At 41.8% G+C, this 20,503-nt stretch overlaps 1 protein-coding gene across 9 annotated transcripts in view; it reads right to left on the reverse strand.

Annotated features, from left to right (window-relative positions):
• LRRTM4 (leucine rich repeat transmembrane neuronal 4) overlaps positions 1 to 20,503 on the reverse strand; it is a 799,408-nt gene that overhangs the window by 700,073 nt on the left and 78,832 nt on the right. For 3 of the 9 annotated variants that reach the window (XM_045008269.1, XM_045008273.1, XM_045008277.1), the window contains 2 exons: positions 18,802 to 18,941; positions 17,974 to 18,088 (listed from right to left, as the gene is read on the reverse strand). The exons of 4 other annotated variants lie outside the window; for them this stretch is intronic. The gene's annotated coding sequence lies outside the window, so the exon portion shown is untranslated. Of the gene's footprint in view, positions 1 to 17,969; positions 18,089 to 18,801; positions 18,942 to 20,503 lie in introns of all 9 variants that reach the window. 2 more of the 9 variants (XM_045008271.1, XM_045008270.1) reach the window with 1 other exon arrangement.

Consider the following 20,503-nt stretch of genomic DNA (forward strand, 5'->3'; position numbering starts at 1 on the left):
TAGCCCATTCTGACAATTGAGTAGCAGGGTACACAGTAAGTGCTACTGCAAATGGACACTAAGGCAACACACTGAAATTCCAAGAAGCTCTGGGAACAGGGAGTGTAAAACCAAAGTATTTGAAAGGTTTAATATACAAGATGTTGAAATCTATAAAGTAAGTAGAGGGACTGGATAGGCCCAGACAACTGGCAACTGAGGCTTTTATATATAAAAGTCACTGTTTCAAATTCAGTCCATAAAATCAGTGACCAAAAGATGCATCCAATCTCATGGGGATCAGTGCTCTAAATTAAATGAGCTGGGGGTCCCAGTAAATATTAGGAGGTGCTATTAATCATCCTAACCAGTCCCCTTGTTGGCTGTCCCAGCACAGAGACAGAAAAGTAAGGTCCCATTTATATGAGCTGCTTTGTGTCTTTAGCAATAGCCTCAGCTCCCTATAGACATCACTGGCAGCTGATTAGAGCTGGTCAAAAAAATGGAATCTCTCTTCCCTGGGAAATTCCAATGTTTTGAAATTTGTTTTCATTCCACCTCAGAAAGAAAAGCCAAAGTTTCCCATGGAACTAAAATTATCCCGAATTTAGATTCAGAACCATCAACATGTTTAGCTTTAATAAGTTAAAAATAATATGAAATGTTAAATACAATTTACATAACATTAGAATATTTGACTCATACAAAATAGACACTAAATTTAAAAAAACCCACCCTTGACATTATTGAAATGAAAACGGAAAACATCAAAACAATTTTGACTATCAAAAATTAACTGAAATGAATATGTTCCCACAAAATCTTTTGATTTTGATGCAACCACATTTTCTGATGCACATTTCAATTTATATGAATTGGACACAGTCAATATTAGATTAGCATCTCACAGGAAGTGTTTAGCACTTCACACCTTTGGGGCTTGATCCTGAAACCCTTTCTTTGATTACCTCAGTAACATCCACAATAAGAGTTTCATATGATACAATAGTTACTCATTTTGGTTGTGATCCTGTCAAGTGAAGAGGACCTGCATGTTCCACTAAAATCCATGGCTACTGCAGGCACTCGATACCTTAGAAGATCAGACCCTTTATATGGTTCTTCTGCCTTCTTTTGCATAGCCTGCATTCAGTAAAACACTTAAGTATGTGCTTAAGTCTCATTGATTGAAAATGAAACTTAAGTATGTGCTTAAGGGCCAGAATTACAAAGTCATTTAGGCACCAAAAGATGCAGATAGGTGCATAGTAGGATTTACAACAACACATAAGGTGAAAGTCAATGGGACTTAGGTGACTAATGGGATTTTCAAAATTATCTATCTGCATGTTTAGACCCCTAAATATCTTTGTAAATCTGTCCGTAAGGACTTTGCTGGACTGGAGATGGGGCGCTCAACACATGGCAGGACTGAGCCCTAGAAGACCATGGCCTTGTTCCCCAGGCCATAAGTATGACAATCCACAAATTTACAGGGATTGCATGCTTCTTTAGCTAAGTGAACAGAATGGAAAATTTGACAGTATTTTATTTCTTTTGCTCTGTAGCAAGAGCCAGTTGCTACCTGATTGAAGTCGTCCGCAATTGACAGTAAGATTTCTGAACCCAGCAAGCTGTTCAACATGAAAGCCTTAGTCCATTAAGTTGCTAATCCAATTCATGCTAATGTTATTTTGTGTAAATTTCTATTTGGGCACCTGGTAAAGGTTTTGATCTATAACATTTGTAATTGATGTAGCAATCTCTTTGTGTCCTAGTCTTTTTATGTGCAGGCCATGTGTGCATTTTGTGAGCACTCAGAATTACTGTAGTAAAGCCATTAGTTAAGTGCCACAGAATGCCCTCCTGGAAGGATAGGTTTATTCCATACAACATTTGTATGTATCTATTTGGGAAAGGGAATGATATATTTTGCCATTTATTATGCTGACATGCTCATTTAAAGTTTTATCGTGTCCCAGACTCGCACTTAATTGGATCCCACTGATTCATCATGACTTGTAAGTTTTCTGTTTCCTTAGAGCCTGAAGCAGAGGTCCCAAACTTCACCTCATTCACCAGGATGTTTCTAGAAAGGTGAAGGGGAGGGAAGGCAGGGAAGCCTTTATTCAGCAAAACATATTAACATATGCGTATTCCATCTTTCCATGTCAGAACTTAAGGATGTGCTTCACCTTAAGTATATTACAGTCAATAGAACTTCAATTGCATCAAGTGCATTGACTTCAATGTGACATCAGCACATGCTTGTCCAAACAGGGATGATTTCCTGAATCAGAGCCTTGGGCTGGGTGGGTTGGGTAGCGGGTGTGGCGGTTTGGGGATATTTGCCCAATTTGTGCATTGAAAATTAGTTTGTACAATGATGGGCACCATCATTCGGAATAGCTCTAAACACACACTTCAATCCTGAATTCGAATCCATGCAGTTGAACCCTTAGGCTACTGTAAGTCACGTTAAAGTCAAGGGGGCAATGCATCGGCTCAAGGATTTGCCTACGCAGATCTGAGCTATACTATAGACATATAGAGTCCAAAATTTTTAAAATGCCGAGGTGACTTAGGAGTCCAAGTCCAATTTCCAAATGTGACTTAGGTACTTGGAAAACTAGGTCCCACTGAAAGTAAGCAGGAGTAACCTAGTGATCTTCGATTATTGCATGTTTCCAATCGCTGCATATATTTACTCACACAATGCCCCTGTGAGGTAGGACAGTGCTATTCTCTCCATATTACAGATAGAGAACTGAGGCACACAGAGGCTATGTGACTTGCCCAAAGTCACTCAGGAAGTCTGTGGTGCAGGAGGAATTTGAATCCAAGTCTCACAAGTCCAAGGCTAGTGCCCTAACCACTGGACCATCCTTCCTCTCCAAGATTCTTAGATCCCTAAGTCACATTTGAAAATGGGATTTAGGCTCCTAAATCACTTGGGTACCCCTGTAAATTTTACCCATAATTCTGTTATATCTTTCAATTCTATTTGTCCTGCAGGAAATGCATTTTACCAGGAACACTACATTATTCAGTGGCATTAAAGGATCACAGACTTCAGAAATACAAAGGAAGCGGTATATGGCATATGCTGCAACAGACCAAATACTGCTCCAGACAAAATACATACTGCTTAACCAAATATACATTATAACACCACGTACCTGGATAGGTGTAGTTAAATGACAACCTCTCTGTATGGTTTAAAGCCTACTAAAAGTGAGATGTCTCAGACAATGTACAGGATGAATGATAAAAGCTTACCAGTGAATTTGCCTTCTTAAAAGTGCAAGGGAATTTTCTAAGCTGTTTAGAGTTTATCCCCTTGTGGATATCTTAACTGAATGAAGCTTTGGATCATTTTAACTTGATCCCTTTAACTTATAGCCGTACCCCCACTACCCCTTTGAGGTGGGAGTCCTTGGGGCTTCTGTCAAAATGTATTGCTGTGAGGCAACTAAGAGAAATAGTGCCAACATACACATACCACAAGTAGGAGAACAACTTTCATAGCCAATTCCTTCAGGGGCCAATTATTTGCCACAAAATTGAAGGTCTGGGATACGTTTCTGACATCAGACACTTCCAAGCCTACTTTATTTTGCTGCCGCATTCCAAATATTAACAGACGAAGAAACAAACATTTTACCTAGAATATGAGTGAAGCTCCTTTGCTGAAAGTGAGGTTATTTAAAAGTTCCAGTACAAAGTTTTGGTCACTGATCTAATAATTTCCTATGTCTGGAGCATAATTAAAGCACAGGACCAAATCTACAGCTTGCAGAGTTTTGTTTTAAACGTTAATTTTTAGAGTGTCAAATGCAATACTGATTTTGGGTGCCTTAAATTGTGTGTGCCACTTCAGACAATTTATAAGACTGAGTTTTTCTGAGTGTGGGAGCTCAGCATTAAAAAAAAAAAATTGCTGATCTTCCACACTCTGGAAAAGTGAGCCTTCTTATAAATTGTCTCAGGGTGGAAGCTCAAATCCTCAATCACCCAAAGTCACTTAAAAAAAATCTTGGCTCCTAAGTTTAAAAAAGCAGTTCTCTCGTCAATGCAAGTGACTTTTTAAAACTTTGCTCTATCATTCTGTTCACTTTATTTATAATTTTAGCCAAAACATAATATAAAAAGGATTGTTTCAAAGAAAAAAATTAATAGACTCGAGAGATTTTATCAAGTCTTTGAAGATCTGAACTGAATTTGCAAAGTGCTGTACATCTAGTTGAACTCAAATTTGATGATGACTGGTAACTTTGCAAGACAAGAAACAAAACACATTGAATTATTTTTTCTCCCCTTGAATAAGGCAAGACCTCAAAGGAAATAGAACTAATTTGCATAAAGCAGATGAAAAAACCACCACCACACAATATAGATATAAAGTTCTACAGGGAACCTAAGTCACTACAATTTGGTGACTCTTACAGGAATAAAATGAAAAGACAAAAGCTAATGGTTGCTATGCATCAACTAAAAGAAAGCAAGAAAAAATGGTAGAAAACAGTTGTAGTGTAAAACAGAACATGGACTCAAGCTGCAGTGGAGGTGGTCTAGGTTGGATATTAGGAAAAACTATTTCACTAGGAGGGTGGTGAAGCACTGGAATGGGTACCTTAGGAAGGTGGTGGAGTCTCCATCCTTAAAGGTTTTCAAGGCCCGGCTTGACAAAGCCCTGGCTAGGATGCTTTAGTTGGCATTGGTCCTGCTTTGAGCAGGGAGCTAGACTAGATGACCTCCTGAGGTCTCTTCCAAACCTAATCTTCTATGGTTGTTCAATGCTGGGTCAAGCCAGCTGAGAGATTTGGAAACCTTATGACACTTTTGGACTAGACTATCCAGATAAGGGGGACTGTGACGTGGGGTAACAGATGTGTGTGATTATGAGAAACGTTGAGCACTAGTAGGAAAGGTCTAACGAGAAATAGGATTAGATGACTCCAGGGAGCAGACTTTATGGATAGGAAGGAGAGATGGAATATGTCAGGGGATGAAGATCAGATGTATCTGAACTATTGCAGGTTGATAAACTTCTAGGGCCATATTCATCCCCAGTATAACTCCACATACTTTAGTTGAGTTACACCTAGGCTGAATCTAGTCTCTCAAATTTTGGACTCTGGAGTTCATCTCAATCCACTATATACACACCATGTGACCTTTGGCAACCCAAATGGCCTCTCTGTGGATCACTTTCTGCATTTGTAGAACAGGGTAGCAATACTTTTGGGCATCAAACCACTTTTGAGATGCTAAAGCAAGAAGTGTGATATTGCAGTGCCCAAGAAGAGTTGTCACATAATTACAATTTAAGTACCAGCTATGTGTTTGATTAAATTAAAATTCAGAAGCATATTTCTTTGTGTGCGCCAAAGTCAAGGAAGTAGCATGAGTGAACCTTTCTGATTGAATTAAAACTATCACAGCTAATCAGCACCGATTCTTAATTTCCTTATTAAGGCTCCTCTTTCTGGACAGCTAGGTGCTGGAAGGACAGCACTGGTAGTAACAGAAAAGCTTTGGGAAGAAAAGTTCTTTCACCCTTGTCAGCTTTGTTTGCAACAATAAAAGAAATCTTGAGAGTTTATGATGTAATCAGTGGAAATTAGAGCAAATAAAAAAAAATAGCTAGGATGCTTGCAGTGCACTGCTTTAATTAAGAAGGAAAAAAATGCACTGTGCACCTAAAGATGAGATCAAAGCAGTCTATGGAAATAACCCACAACGGTGCATTATGATAGAGCTGGAGTTCAGAAGGAATTGGAAATCATATTGAACAGAGAAGTTCAAACGCTTGCCAGTACTGGTGTCTATAGAAACTCAGCATTATCATAATGGCTGGTTTATTGGCTTGCCACTCTTCTTTAGTGACTTTATTATTTCCACTCAGACGGTTTGTGAAATGTACCAACAGAGGGCTTACCCCGTCTCACTAAATAAGCAACCACACATGTCCATAAGGAGATTAATTCACACCAGAAAACACTGGGAGGAAGGATTAAAATTTTGAGGTCTGGATATTGGCCTCGAGAGCAGTGCAGAGGGGCTGGAATAAGGATTTTTCAAAGCACACGGGGCAGGGTAGACAACGTTACTCTATCCTGCAGAGTAGTTGTTGGTGTGGGTGGAGAGCCAGGAGGGGACAGCTCAAGTTGGGTGGGAGAGGGAGTGGCCGGTGTGCTTTGCAATCCAACTATTGTGGGGTGAGGGGCAGCCCACAGTAAGCCATAAATTAGAGCAATCCCTGGGGAGCTAGAACTAAGGAGATGCAAAAATGGCATGAAGTCACTTTTAACTCCTTCCTTGCCATCCAGCTCAAGGCTGTGCCCTCTCAGCTGCATCTGTGGAGATATGCAGCCCATAACCTGGCCTTCAATCTCCAGAATCAGAGTCAATTAAACTCAAGGAGCACATTCCATTCACTCCAGCCTCCTCTACATATTACCTGCTAGGCCCAGCTTTCGCACTAAGCTTTCAATATATTTAATAAAATTAGCCAAATATTGATATTCCACCCCCAGAATATGAGGAAAGGGTGTGCGTTGAGATGATCTTAAATGATATGCAGGTGGGGGAAGGTATCTAGTATTTGCTTTTCATGAATAACTGAAAATGCATAAAACCAGGACAACCAGTCAGCATTTAAAAAGACAAAGGCAGTGTTCATGCCATGCTGAAGAATGAATATTCATGGTATCTGGGGAGCATACGGTTGAGAAGGCAAGAGGCAAGAAGGTTAAAACAAGTTTTTCCATCCAATATTTGATTTGCATCCAGTCACTTCACCTACATGCATGTTATCTTAAATAAATCCCATAACACGGGTTCAGATCCTGCAAGGTGCTCAGCACTGGAACACAGGAATTGTTGCAATGGGTCACAGCCACAGTCTATCTAGTCTCCTCTCTCCAGCAGCGCCCAGCACCAGATGCTTCAGAAGAAGGTGCAAGAGGCCCACAGCAGGGGATATGAGAGAATCTGGGCCCAGATTACGTCTCATCTGGTCTCTGATAGTCAGAGATTGGCTTAAGCCCTGAAGCAGTAGGTTTAATATTGCTTCTCAAACGTATGTTGTCATTTATAACTCTGGATATTCCTGATAGTCATGTAAAGCACTGAAGCTGTTCAGCAAAGTATGGGATCACATCCTTGATGAGTTAAAGGTGGGGCATCTAAGTTCCCAAGGTTCCTTTTTTAAACCTCAGCCTGAGTCTTACATATTAACACTCAACAGAAGGGGTCTTTCTGAAGGCTAGAAACTCACTGGGATAACAAGGAATTTGATATTATATATATTATGGTAGCACTCAGAGCCCCTCAAGGACCAAGACCCCAAAATGCTAGACACTGTACATAAAATGTATTATAAAGACAGACCTGGTCTCCAATGAGATGACACGCAAGATTAACAAACCCCTTCTCCTGAATGTTCAACAACTTTAGAACTAAGCCATATCCAAGAAAATGCTCAGATTCCATTCCTTTGTAGCTTATCAAGTGCCCGAAATCTGCCTATTGTCATTAAGTCTCCTGGCCAATTGTACACAGGTACCTAGATCTTGGATCCAATCATGTTATGTGTTTATCTGAACTAAACCTTACTAAACCCAAAGTGACAAGATGATGCATATTCTTGAAGAAACTAGTATTGACTTCCAAGACCTACAATAAACAAAAAGCCTGTATTGGAAGGGGAGGGGTAGAAAGCAGCAATTTGAACAAACACTCGAACTGAGTATGAAGTATCAGAGGGGTAGCCGTGTTAGTCTGGATCTGTAAAAAGCAACAAAGAGTCCTGTGGCACGTTATAGACTAACAGACGTATTGGAGCATTAGCTTTCGTGGGTGAATATCCATTTCGTCAAACGCATGCAGTATGCAGCATCAAGAAAGATGTTGATGATCTCAGAGCGACGAGGTTCCAGTACTCATATTAGTAGGCAAACCAGGAAGAGGAAGAAAGAGACCCAGCTATGTCAGAAACATTGCCAGATGGACTTCTAACCAAAGGAGAGTGGAAGTTTCACAACTCTGTCACAATGGTGAAGGTCACTTGAAGAAAACCTCTCTGAGGTTTGTTCATCACTAGCTTCCTCTGTAATAGGTGTGTTGTTATGGCCCACTCAGAGCACCACAGCTTGTAGATTTTCAAGCTAGAATCTACTTATCTAGAGGAACCTATCTAGTCTTCCATCTTTATTGCATTTGGATTAAATAACTTGTCTATTAGCAGGAGTGATAATTAAGCAAGAGAAAGATTTAAACAAAATAATGTGGATGTCTCAAACAGCTATTTGCTGCTGCAAAGCAGCATCCACTCATATACATTGGACACTTTGGATCCAATTATCAGTTACTAAAGTCCTTTTATGCCACCCTGCAGGAAAAAGGGCCAAAAATAATGATGGGGGAATGCGCCCTAGAATGCTCCATCCAGTCTGCAGCAGGTTTCCACCTCAGCCCTTGGAGTGAGGGACATAAGTGAGGGAGTAAAGGGCATGAGCAGAACGCACTATACTACAGCTGTTCTCTGCCTTTTAGAACCCAGAAGGAGACTTGGGAAGCAGAGCTTAACTTGCAACAGCCCTAAGGCTGCCTCAGCATACGGGTGAGCACTATGATAGTGGAAAGGCACCTTGCTCCCCTACTTCTCTGTTCCTTCCTCGTGCACAGGGATGGAGTAACTGAGGAACTGGGGTCTCTGTAAGAACATGGGGAATAGTGGTTGGAACAGGCCACTTGGAGTCAGGACCTCTGGGTTCTATTTCTAACAGCAGCATTGGCTTGCTGTGTGATCATGAGCAAATCATTTCAAGTCTCTGTGACATGATTATCCCTTCTCTGAAAAGGATGTCTTAACCCTTTCCTGCAAACAGGTTATCACCAGGCTGAATTAATGTCTCTAGTGCATCCCTGCATCCTCAAATGGAAAGGTTCTAGATTCAGTTTGGTCACAGTGTTATTAAACATCTGCAACAGTAACTCAGTGGTCAAGCATTGCTAAGCAAGAGAAAATTAGTTCAAACTCTGCATCAGATTAGCACCATCCCACAAACCATTTACAGGCTACAAACCAATTTCAGACCTGGTGGAAAGCATGTGAAACCCCACTGAATGTAAATTAAAAATACAAGCAACCTTAGAGGCTAGGTGGGGATCAACCTTGGCCCTATCTGATCTCCCAATTCCTGTGACTTGTTACAACACTTCTCCAGAGGTGCCTCACTCCCCAGATTACTGTGTATATGAAATTCTGTTGGCAGCAAGCTCCTCCTGACAGAACTCAGGTCAACGGGAGGCAATTAGCTACTGAGAGGTAACGTGTTTCAGTATATAGGGCACTGAACTAGAAGTCAGAAGTTCAATTCCCAGTTCTTGCACTGAGCTGTTCAGTGACATTGACATTCACTTAATCTTTTTGTGCCTTTGTTTTACTCGCATCATTTGTCTTGCTAACTTAGACTGTAAACTCCATGGAGCAAGGACTGTCTCATCATGTTTATTTACATCACCTAGTACAATGGGGCCATGATCTCACTTGGGATTTCATGTAGCGCTGGGTGAACAGATTTTTCAGTTCCCTGGAAATAACTAATGACTTGAAAAAAAAATATTTGGGGTCAAACCACAATGAGATTTTTCTAAAGCTTCAGTGAATGCAAATGTTGAAAAAATTCATTTGGGGTCAAAAAATCCCAACATATATCATTTTGATTTTCAGCATTTTTTAACATTTTAAATTAAAAAAAATAAAATTAACAGTTATTTCAAATTGAAAAAAATGAAACATTTATTTTTTTAAAACATTGAAACAAAACATTTACTTTTGGGGTTTTTTTAAAATTATTTATTAATTATTATTATTATTACTACAACAACAATTTGGCAATTTTGAAAAAAAAATCCTGAAAAGTTTCAATGTCACTTAATCTACTTTTTTCTGTGAAAAACATTTTGGTCAAAAAGTTTCACTCAGCTCTACTTGTGTGTGATACTGCAATAATGGGACGGGTGCTTAATCTGCTACTCCACAGATAAATCCTTGAAGAGAATCCAAATCTTCAGTGGGAATTGCATCTGTTTACATCAAGCGTGGACTTGGCCTGTAGAAGTGGGAAAAGACAGTTCAACCGGGACAGGCAAGTTAATGCTGCAGGTGATTTCTGGCAGAGAGATGGCTGTTATGAGAACATGGGAGACAGTTTAATTTGCAATGGAAATGACTGAGAGGAATATCAGTGGATTCATCTGTCACATCTGTCAGACCACCAGCTGTATATGTTGCCCAAGGCAACAACGGCTTTGCTGGTTTGGTTTGTTGTTGTTGATTGCTTCCTTCATGCTAATTCATTCTACTGTACTAGATTGTTTCAGGGGCTCATCTGTTATTAGTAATAATAATAATCATCCTTGCACTTCTGCCCAAGGAACTCAAGACGCTTTACAAACTTTAAGTTTTGCAACACCCTCAGGGTAAGAACTTTTGAGAGCTTCTATAAAGGTCAGTCAAGGTTTGGTTTGAAAAGAAGGAAGGTCTTGTGGATACGTCACTGGGCCAGGCAACAGAAGACCTGAGTCCAGTTCCCAGCTCCACCACAAACACTCCATGAGTACGTCTACACTGCAATAAAAAAACCTGCGGCACTGAATCTCAGAGTCTGGGTCAACTGACTGGGGTGTGGGCTGCAGGGTTGATGTAGATGTTGCCGTGGAGATGTTCAGTTTCGGGCTCAGGCTGGAGCCTGGGCTCTGAGACCCAGCCCTCTCAAGGGGTTTCTGAACCCAGTCTCCAGCTCAAGCCTAAAGGTCTACACTGCAATTTTTAGCCCCTTGATCCCAAGTCAGCTGATATGGGCCAGTTGCAGCAGTGCCACTGCTCTTTTATCACAAGGTAGATGAGTCTCAGTCTCTCTCTCTCTCTCTCTCTCTGCGTCAGTTCCTCAGCTGTAAAATGGGGATGACAGCACTGCCCTACCACACAAAAGAGTTTTGTGAGGATAAACACATGCATTACCGTGAAGTGCTCAGCGACTATGGTCATTGGGCCTGTCAAGGCTTATGTCTCAAGGCTGCCCCCTGAGGGTGAAGGCAGGCAGCTCACTTACCTCGTATGTCATTCCTTAGAGTCGACCCTGGTCCAGTCATGAGGTGTAGCCCTCTAGCTGTACCTCCTACCAAGTCTACCCCTTTCTGGGTACGTGTGGATATATAAGCCAGTCAAAACAAAGAGGACAAAAGTGTCACAGCCTGCGAGTGGACAGTCTCCCTCCCTCATGCAAAGGAGGGGGAAGGAGTCTCTCAGTCTCTTCTTTCCCCTCCCTTCTGCTTGGGAAAAGCCCAAAAGTTAGCCCTGGGGATTTCAACAAAAAAAAGACACAAATCCTCTTTCCTCAGGGGGTTCAGGCTGGCGGTACTCCCAAGCTGTTCTTCAGCAGATAAGCCAGCACCCTGGCTCTAGCTCAGCATGTCTCAGAGCACCATACTATCTGACCTGAGTGTCTCCTTTTTAAGGGCCCACCCCACGGCCTGACAAGTCACACAGGTGCTGCAGGTTAGGGCTGATTGTGACCACGGGAGTTATTTAACCCTTTCTTGATGGGACAACTGTTATCTGCTCTATTAGAGGGTCCATAAATAAAAAGGATGGATAGGAGCTCATCACATCGTCAGAATGGCATCCTGAAGCTCTCTCTGAGCGCTCTGCACTTCACTGGTTATGCAAGCATAAAGGACCTGACCTGACCCAAAGCCCACTGAAGACAACTGATGTCTTTCATAGCCCAGGTCACAGCACTGATATTTTCAAATTGCTGCCTAATACTGGTTCCAGTTACCTTAGCGATCACCTCTCCCTTGATGAGGCCCTCCCGTAACAGCTTTGCTTCACTGGAAGAAGAAAAGCCATCAACAAACAGGGGGGGAAAACCCTCATATCTGCAGGACAAAAGAATTTTGACAGGATCTGAACCATGACTATAGAACTTGTCAAATACAAGTTTTTGGTCTTAATACAAAGGCAGCTGAGTGAAATTTGGTGCTCTGTGTTACACAGTAGATCAAACTGGGTGGTCTAATGGTCTCTTCCTGCCTGAATCTATGAAACCCACCAACTAGAACCAGAACCTAAAGCCCATCTTTCTTACTTAGATTATAAGCAATAAGCATCCCAAACACGTCAGCATCCTCAGCCTTTAAATATTAAAAACAGTCACACAACAACAACATAGGCCTGTTTGTGCTCTCAGAGCTGAAAGGGGAGAGATGTTTGTGTTTACTTTTGATGGAAGGAGCTCACATACCAAGGGGATGGGTAAGCAAATAAAAATCTAGATAGATAGATGGTTGTAAACTGACGTGGGGTCCATTAGGAGAAGAGGAACTTTATGAATACAAGGAATTTTTGTATCTTTCCGTATTTCAGGAAACTAGGGAGTTGCCTAGGCCAATTAATGAAGAGAGAAAGTCTGTTGTGTTACAGTGGTGAACTGCAGAGCTCTCAGTCTGACATTAGCTGGAGAAAAACCCGAGTGAAGGTATTTTAACGGATTCAGCAGGGACTGGTTTTGGAAAGCAGAGCTTCATTCCTTGCAGGAAGGGTAGTTAGTGTTTAAACCTAGTGTTTAACCTAGTGAAACCCTTGACTTGGTGACCTCTGTTATTTTTAATACAGCAGGAGTTACCGAAAGGTTTTCTGCACAGTCCAAGGGCCAGGTGGTTGTTGCTGCAATAGTAGGGGCTCTCGAGGGACTAAAAGAGCTTGCAGAACACCTCTTACCGAATGAACAAAGTGGGTGGCGACTGTCCAGTATTACACACACAGATGTTCCCAACTCCCTTCCGTCCTAATCGGGGTGTGGGGGGGGGTGTCCCATGTTTGAATTGCATATTTTCCACTCCTATAGCATCACGTAGTTAAAGTTCCCAAAGCACTTTACCAAGAATAACGAAGTCTCACATCACCTTGTCACAGTTTCATGGCAACTGCACATGTATCCACCCCAGGCACCCACTTTAGGCTCCCGGCTCCTCATCGGTCACCTCTCTTGGGCAGAGACCATGTCTCACTCCCTTCTGACCAGGGTTTTTAACAGGCAGCACAAGTTCCCTGCCTACACTGTGACATCCCCAGCATGCCAGACTTCCTGAACAGTCCATCACCTGCACTTTGCTGTTTCTCTAAAGGCTATGAACAGAGCAATTGCCAGGAGTAACAAGTTACCACACAGATCCTTAGGAGCAAGCATGTTTATTCTTACGGCAAAAGAATTACGGAGAAAACATCTTAAAAACAAAGAAAAAAACTACAAAGCTTAATGAACATCAACCCTCAACTTCAACCTCAGACTCCGGTAGGTGTTAGTCCTTCAAAACCCACAACTGGGTTTTCCTTGTTGTTACAAGTTCATGGCCGTCTCAGATTCAGAGCTAGAACACAGACCGGGCAAAACAACCTGTTTATTTAGACAGCTCGGGCCTATGTTCTCCAACATTCAGGAATAGGTAATCAGCAATCTCTCTCCCCTCAGGGCAAAGCCTCAAAAGGCTGTTTTTTGCATAACCAGAGGTGAGGAATTTGCATTACCCTCTCCTAAGTATCCCCAGGAAAATCACTTATCCACAGTCCCAAAAGTCCATTCTTGTCTGGCATATTGTTCAGTATAGTCCTTTGAACCCCCAGATCTATCATATTTCCCACCTTGAAAGGTTACATATTCATTTAATACAATGGATCCCCAAAATACTCAAACTTAATTCAGTAAAGTCTCCCAAGGATACTGCAGGAAATTGGTATATCTGTCACACACCAACATGAGGAACATAAGAATCATTGTCCCCTCCTATGCATTTGGGTAAACTGAGGCACGCCAGCAGTTGAGATTTTTATAAGATGAACATGTGACATGCTTGTGGGGTCCCATCCTGCAAACTCCCTGGCAGCAATATGCCCACTGAGGTCAATGGAAGTTTCACACATGAAAGATTCACAGGAATGATCCCTTACAGCCAGAAGGTTCCCATTGATTTCAATTGACTTTAATTCAGGTCTTTAATAAGGAATGAAAAAAGAGACAGGAAGACACTACACAGAGGAAAGTCAAAGGGTAGAAGTCCAAATGAGTTGGAGAAAGGTAATATCTGGCCAACCAGTTAACTGCTAGAGTGTACTTAACAAGTGCTAGTTATCAAGAGAAACAATTGCAACTACCACTTGTCATGATTTCCCCCCCTCCATGAAAAATGTAAACAAAATGAATATTCTTTTATTGAAAATTTTCTACTCTTTTTTTTTTTTAGTTTTAATAAAAAAATTGAAAAGTTCTTTTTTCCAGTTTGCAGCAACTAAACCAAATAAACTTTGTTAATTGTGTGGTTCTTTGTTTTGTCCTCCTGTCTCAAGAAAAAAACAGAAACAAATCTTCAAAAATTGGCATTTCTCATGGACTGGGACTCTGGGTCACTGGGACTATGGCAGTTTACAGAGGCACAACAGGGTCTGACATTAGAAGTCTAGAGCACAGAAACAACAACAAATAGACAGATTTTGTCCAGTTCTGTATTTCCTATGGACAACAGCAGTACAGAGGCTAAAATACACCTGCTCATCTATACTGTAGCAATTCTGCAAACAACTATGCAAGAAAAATGTAAGGTACAACTGACGATCTCTCATCAGAATTCCTCCTCTAAAGGTGTATGGAATACAGGTTGTATTTCATCACTCTGGGCTCACTTATTGGTATTTTTTGACACTCCTTAATTCAATGCTATATATAAACAAAAGACAACTTGTTCTTTTGCTTTTAAAGTAGCTAAGAGGCAGTAGAAAGGATAATGGTTCTCTGAATTTGAATGACCTTAGGGCATTAACTCATCCCACACTCTCCAAGTGGGATACTTCAACTGCTTACGAACCTCCCTCTCTCTGACTAATGTGCTACATGGAATAACACAAGTCTGTTTGAGAATAAAAGAAGCATATCCGTTAATTGCTCATGTGCTGCATTCCTTGTTTCCAGATTTACAAGTTTCTCACTGCTGTTGTGCATCATTAATTTGCATTAAAAAGGAGTCAGGCATTATTTTGCCAATGTGATATTTGCCAGGTCTTAGCGCTTCCTACGGCCACTCACTAAGCGGACAACGTAAGTGAAATCTCACTGCCAACTAGTGACAAACATTGATAGCAAAGAGAGAATTAGTTAGATTTTCATTTGCTTATTATGACTGAGCCATATTAAAACACCAAACAAAAATCCTTAACCTCCACAGATTTTAAAAACATCCAGATTGCAAATCCTCTACAGATACTTTCAAGTTATCAAATATATGTAAAAAATAACACAAGAACTTATCACAGATTTTTATATCAGGAAAAAATGCAAAATTTGTGCATGTATGTGTGTGTTTGTGTGTATTATATACACCCATATCTATATACACATAGCACACACACTCACTCTTATCTGTGGGCTGGACCCACCATCAGCTTCCTAGTCCCAGGAATATAGATACACAGCATAGGAGAAAAAGCAGAGGTCTTGAACAATTAGTGATTTTCAGTGCTCAACAGGAGACACCTTGAAGTGGCCTAATTTTTAATAAATACCGAGCTCTCACCTTCTGAAAAATCAGACTCCTTGTAAGTGTCTCAAGCTGGGCTCCCAAACATGGAAGCACTCAAAGTCACTAAACATCTGGAAATGCAGTCCATATAAGGACAATTTTCGGAACGTGCCTAAGGGGGTTAGGAGCACATGGTCACCCAAGGGGTCAGTAACAAAGCTGGAAATTAAAGACCAACCGAATCCCAGTCCAGTGCCCTATCCACTGGATGATGCTGCCACATATTTTTCACTCCTTTCCTGCAATAGGTGGAATTTTAAAAGTCCAAGACTGTACAGGCTATGGTTCAACCCAGTCATTTTTTTCCTTTCCTCCCTCTTCAGCTAGTACAGCCTTCCAATTTTCTGGTCATTGGATCATGGATGGGAGGGATGGGAAATTTGTCAGGGAAATTTGCTGCTCAGTGTTTGTGGGACAGCTGCTTCTTTGTCTTCTCACCTTAAAGGCACTCATGGAAAATGGAGAGAGAATTTTCAAGTCATTTCCCCAGCCTCCTGGCTCCCAGGAGGCACCAATCAAAGTCCTGTATTTATTTCATCAAGATGATAGCAGCAATCTTGAGAGCTGTGCGAATTCACAAACGTTTACCTGACAGAATCCCTGTATTCCAGAATCAACGTACAAGTCCAAAGCAGATTCCACTTCTGTGGCAATGCATCTGTTCTGAGCTACTATTGAGAGAATATAAACACCACCACCAAACTATTAAATAAAATACACTCAATATGGGCCAATTTCTAGCCCTTCTCCCCACCAGAGCAGTGCTGGGAGGGATGAGTGGGACCAAGCTTATAGTAGCTTTTCTAAGTCATATCTGCTCAGGACATATGTAACTATCTCCATTATGAGTAGATAGAAGACCCGGGACCTTCAGCACAGCCACTGAGCTATAGGAGTAACTCTGTTAACTGGGTTGTAGTTGCAAAGGACCCTGTCTCCTAAGGGTATGTCATAAGAATGGCAGTACCAGGTCAGACCAAAGGTCCATCTAGCCCAGTATCTGTCTACCAACAGTGGCCATGCCAGGTGCCCCAGAGGGAGTGAACCTAACAGGCAATGATCAAGTGATCTCTCTCCTGCCATCCATCTCCATCCTCTGACAAAGAGAGGCTAGGGACACCATTCCTTACCCATCCTGGCTAATAGCCATTTATGGACTTAACCACCATGAATTTATCCAGTTCTCTTTTAAACGCTGTTATAGTCCTAGCCTTCACAACCTCCTCAGGTAAGGAGTTCCACAAGTTGACTGTGCGCTGTGTGAAGAAGAACTTCCTTTTATTTGTTTTAAACCTGCTGCCTATTAATTTCATTTGGTGACCCCTAGTTCTTGTATTATGGGAATAAGTAAATAACTTTTCCTTATCCACTTTCTCCACATCACTCATGATTTTATGTACCTACACTGAAGGGGGAAAAAAAGGTGCATTCAGCCAGTTAACTCATGTTAAAATAATGACAATACGGCAACTCTGGTTTTAACTTGTGTTAGCAGCTCCTGTTCAACCCCAGGTCTCCCTACACTGGAGTTGCTAACCCAGGTTAAAAGCAGAGTTGCCATGTCATATCGTATCACAGGTGAGCTAATCCATGTTAAAATAAGAGGAGGGAGAGGGGAAGCTTTATTTTCTTTTTTCCAGTGTGGACAGTGAACCAACCACCCAGTTAGCCAGCATGTTGCACAGACATAATGAGAAGAGAGGCCAGTTGATACAGTACATTCAGTCATTCCCAAGTGGCTGAATGTTATTCACTCCCCTGCTGCTACTGCCAAATGCCAGCTAGATTGTGCTGGAGGGCTAGGGATTGCCAGACTCACTTGGTGGGCATATTAACTTTCAGAGCTCTAGAAACACTAGTCAAATGAATCCTGCCACTGGTCACCTGCAGGGGGCAAACCTGGGATCTTCAGCACCACGTAGTACAGACTTCTGCCGCTTCAACAGAAGGAATAACTCAACTAGCTGGCAGCAGGAGCAGGACCACTAGAGGAGGACGCGACTCACGCTGTACAAAGCATGTTACACTAGCAGTCGGAACCTGGCGCAGGTGCAGAAATGGGAGCGATGTCACAGGACAGGAGGGAAAGAATAGCAAGCAGAGTCTTAAGGTTAAGGCCGGCGGAGGCTGGGACCTAAAGAGTCTGGATTCAATTTCCGGCTCTGAAATAAACTTCCTTGGGCAAGTCACTGCATCTCAGCGTGTCTCGGTTACCTAGCTCTACAAAATGGGGACACTACTACTATTATAAGGGCAAAATTGATAAGAAGGGCTTAGTTACTATGGTAATGAAGGCTGTTACTGGGCCCACATCCACGGTGCCCCCTTGTGGACCGACAGGGTACTACTCACTGCGTGGCAGCATCTCTGGTGGTTGGCTGCTGCCTCAAATGGGGTGCAATGCAGTGATGCGCTAGTTCTCTGGCTAAGGCATGCTTGAGACCCACCCCTTCTGGGGTATTAAATTCTAAAAATAAAGGAACAATAAGAACTCAAAAACAGAGCTATCTGGTACTCATTGCCTGTCTTCAAGCAAACATGCCTTCAGTCCGCCTCTTTGTGCCCCGTCGTCCCATCCGCCAGGACTCTCATCCGGGCAACAAGCTTTCTAAAACTCTTGGTTGAAACCAGGATTCCTTCAGCAAGGAAGAAGCTGAGTTCTGGTCTACCTCCTGATCAGCTCCAAATTGAGCTGGGCCCTCTCCTTTTAACACCCCTCTCCACACGCGGTATCTGCTTCAGGTGTAGTGGGACAGAGTCAATTGTGTCCACAGGCCCACATTAAACCCCTCCTTCCAGACAAAGGCAGAGAGGCTATTTAAATACCTAGATGACAGATGCAGAGAGACTCTACTTTCTCTGCCGCACCTCAAATATCCTGCAAAATGAGCTGGAATTTAGCCCTGGGTTAAAGTTACCTTTGAGATGCACAAGTTGTGCACCTTTACTGTGTTTCTGATCCAAGAGGGCTGTATCTTGCCATCTCTTGTACTGTGTGCGTAAATACAGTGTTTGCATTAAGAACTTCTTGTAATGACTCAGAGGCTCTTAGCAAAGATGTACAGCAATGGATTCCATGACTGACGGCAAGTTCAATAACAAGTTATTAGGGAATTAAAGCAAAAGACATCAGTCCACCCTAGAAACCAAACACAAATGACAGAAAATATTGCCACTTACGCCTGACACCACTGCTGGCATATCTGCATTTTGTAAAGCTATGTAATTCCATTTTCTTTTCTATTTGCTCTCTCTTCCATGTAGTACAATATTTACTGATTGTACAATGCTTTGTTTGTTCCATTATTCCTTATTCACAACTGGAAAAAAAAATTTAGTCAACAAAGAAGAATGGTGAAAAAAAATCAACAATGACGAGCTAAGTGCTTGCAAAAAAATGGTTTATTTTGCATAATCCCGAAATGCCCATATAAAGTGCTTGCCTGCTGAGTCAAAAAAATTGGTCTGCAGATACAGCAGGCTTAACTGACTTCTGAAGGCAGGCAACTGCTGGGGGAAAACAGCACCCAGGTGATTCTGCTTGCTATCACCTTGGAAATAATTTTAAAATTTTCACTTTCCATCCCAATTCAAGAAATTTAAATCTCCAACTTTTTCACAGGACAGAAAATCAATTTTCCAACCATCTCTAATAAAAAAAATGTTCTTCCTCTATACCTGCCTTAGGTAGCGGCAGGCGGGAAGGGAACACAGGGATTTTGGATATAAATGTTACTCACCTTCAAACCTAGGCTCAGGGAAGAAGCAGGGGAAGCATTCTCTGCCTCCTGGGGTGGGGTGGGAAGGATAAGGGCTCCCTACACGCACCTCCCCATGGACACAAGACAATAATATGGCCCAGTATTTAGAACATCTCTAGCACAGCGAAGTGTGGTTCAATTTAATTTTGCAGACTTCAGTAGCCCTATGTAATGACACTGGAGTCCCTCTCAATAGCTAACACTTCCTAATGAAGAAGTAACCTGCACAAACAAAATCACATAACGGGGAGTTATGTCAGCCTGAGGCTGTGATTGCAAAGGTAACTGGCTGATGTGGGGGAGGGATGCAGAAAATAAAAATTATTTGTTCCTAGACAGACCTTGTGGGAAAAGAAAAATGAAGAGGGAGAAATCAGGGGGAGGACGGGGAGGGACCTCTTGGTTGTGTCACTGCTTGTCTGAAAAGCTGCATTTGTAAATATAGACAGCATCACATTCCAAGTCTCTATCTTAAATGCAGTTTTGATGCATGAATTATAGTTTACAATCATATTTTTCAGCCTCCTTTAAAAATTGATTGTTTTCAAAACAAAAATAGTAGAGCTGACTGAAACGTAGAATTTCCTGAAGAACAGAGAAAAAAATAAATTAAAAAAAATTCATTCCTACCCGGAACAAAACATTGACATTTCAAAGTTTCCCATGAAAGGAAATCTCTCCCATCTCCCCAAAACATCTGTGGTCAAAACATTTTGATAGAATTGAATCAGTATATTCAAATGGCAAAAATGTTCCCTCAGAAAGTTTCCAACCAGATCTACAAAACAGCACATAGAATTAGTCAAATGTGTAGGTGTAGTTTGACTTGTATATTTGCTCGGTGGGCGGGGGGGGGAGCAGCTTCAGTCAGGCCAACGGGGCCACGTGGATGCCAAATCCCATGCCTGCCTGAGCCTTGCAGTTTGGGGGGGGGCGCCCCTCCCAGACCACTCCAAACTACACCCATGGCTAAATAATATTACTTAAAAAATAGAAAAAGCATCTTCTATGTATAGTGTCTAGCCTAGTGGGGTCTGGTCCATGACTAGGCCTCCTACATGTTATGATGATAATAAAAAAATAATAATCATAATGGCCTGGATTGACCAGTGCTTCATTCC

The sequence above is a fragment of the Mauremys mutica genome, chromosome 2 (assembly GCF_020497125.1).
Source record: "Mauremys mutica isolate MM-2020 ecotype Southern chromosome 2, ASM2049712v1, whole genome shotgun sequence".
NCBI classification, from domain to species: Eukaryota; Metazoa; Chordata; order Testudines; family Geoemydidae; genus Mauremys; species Mauremys mutica.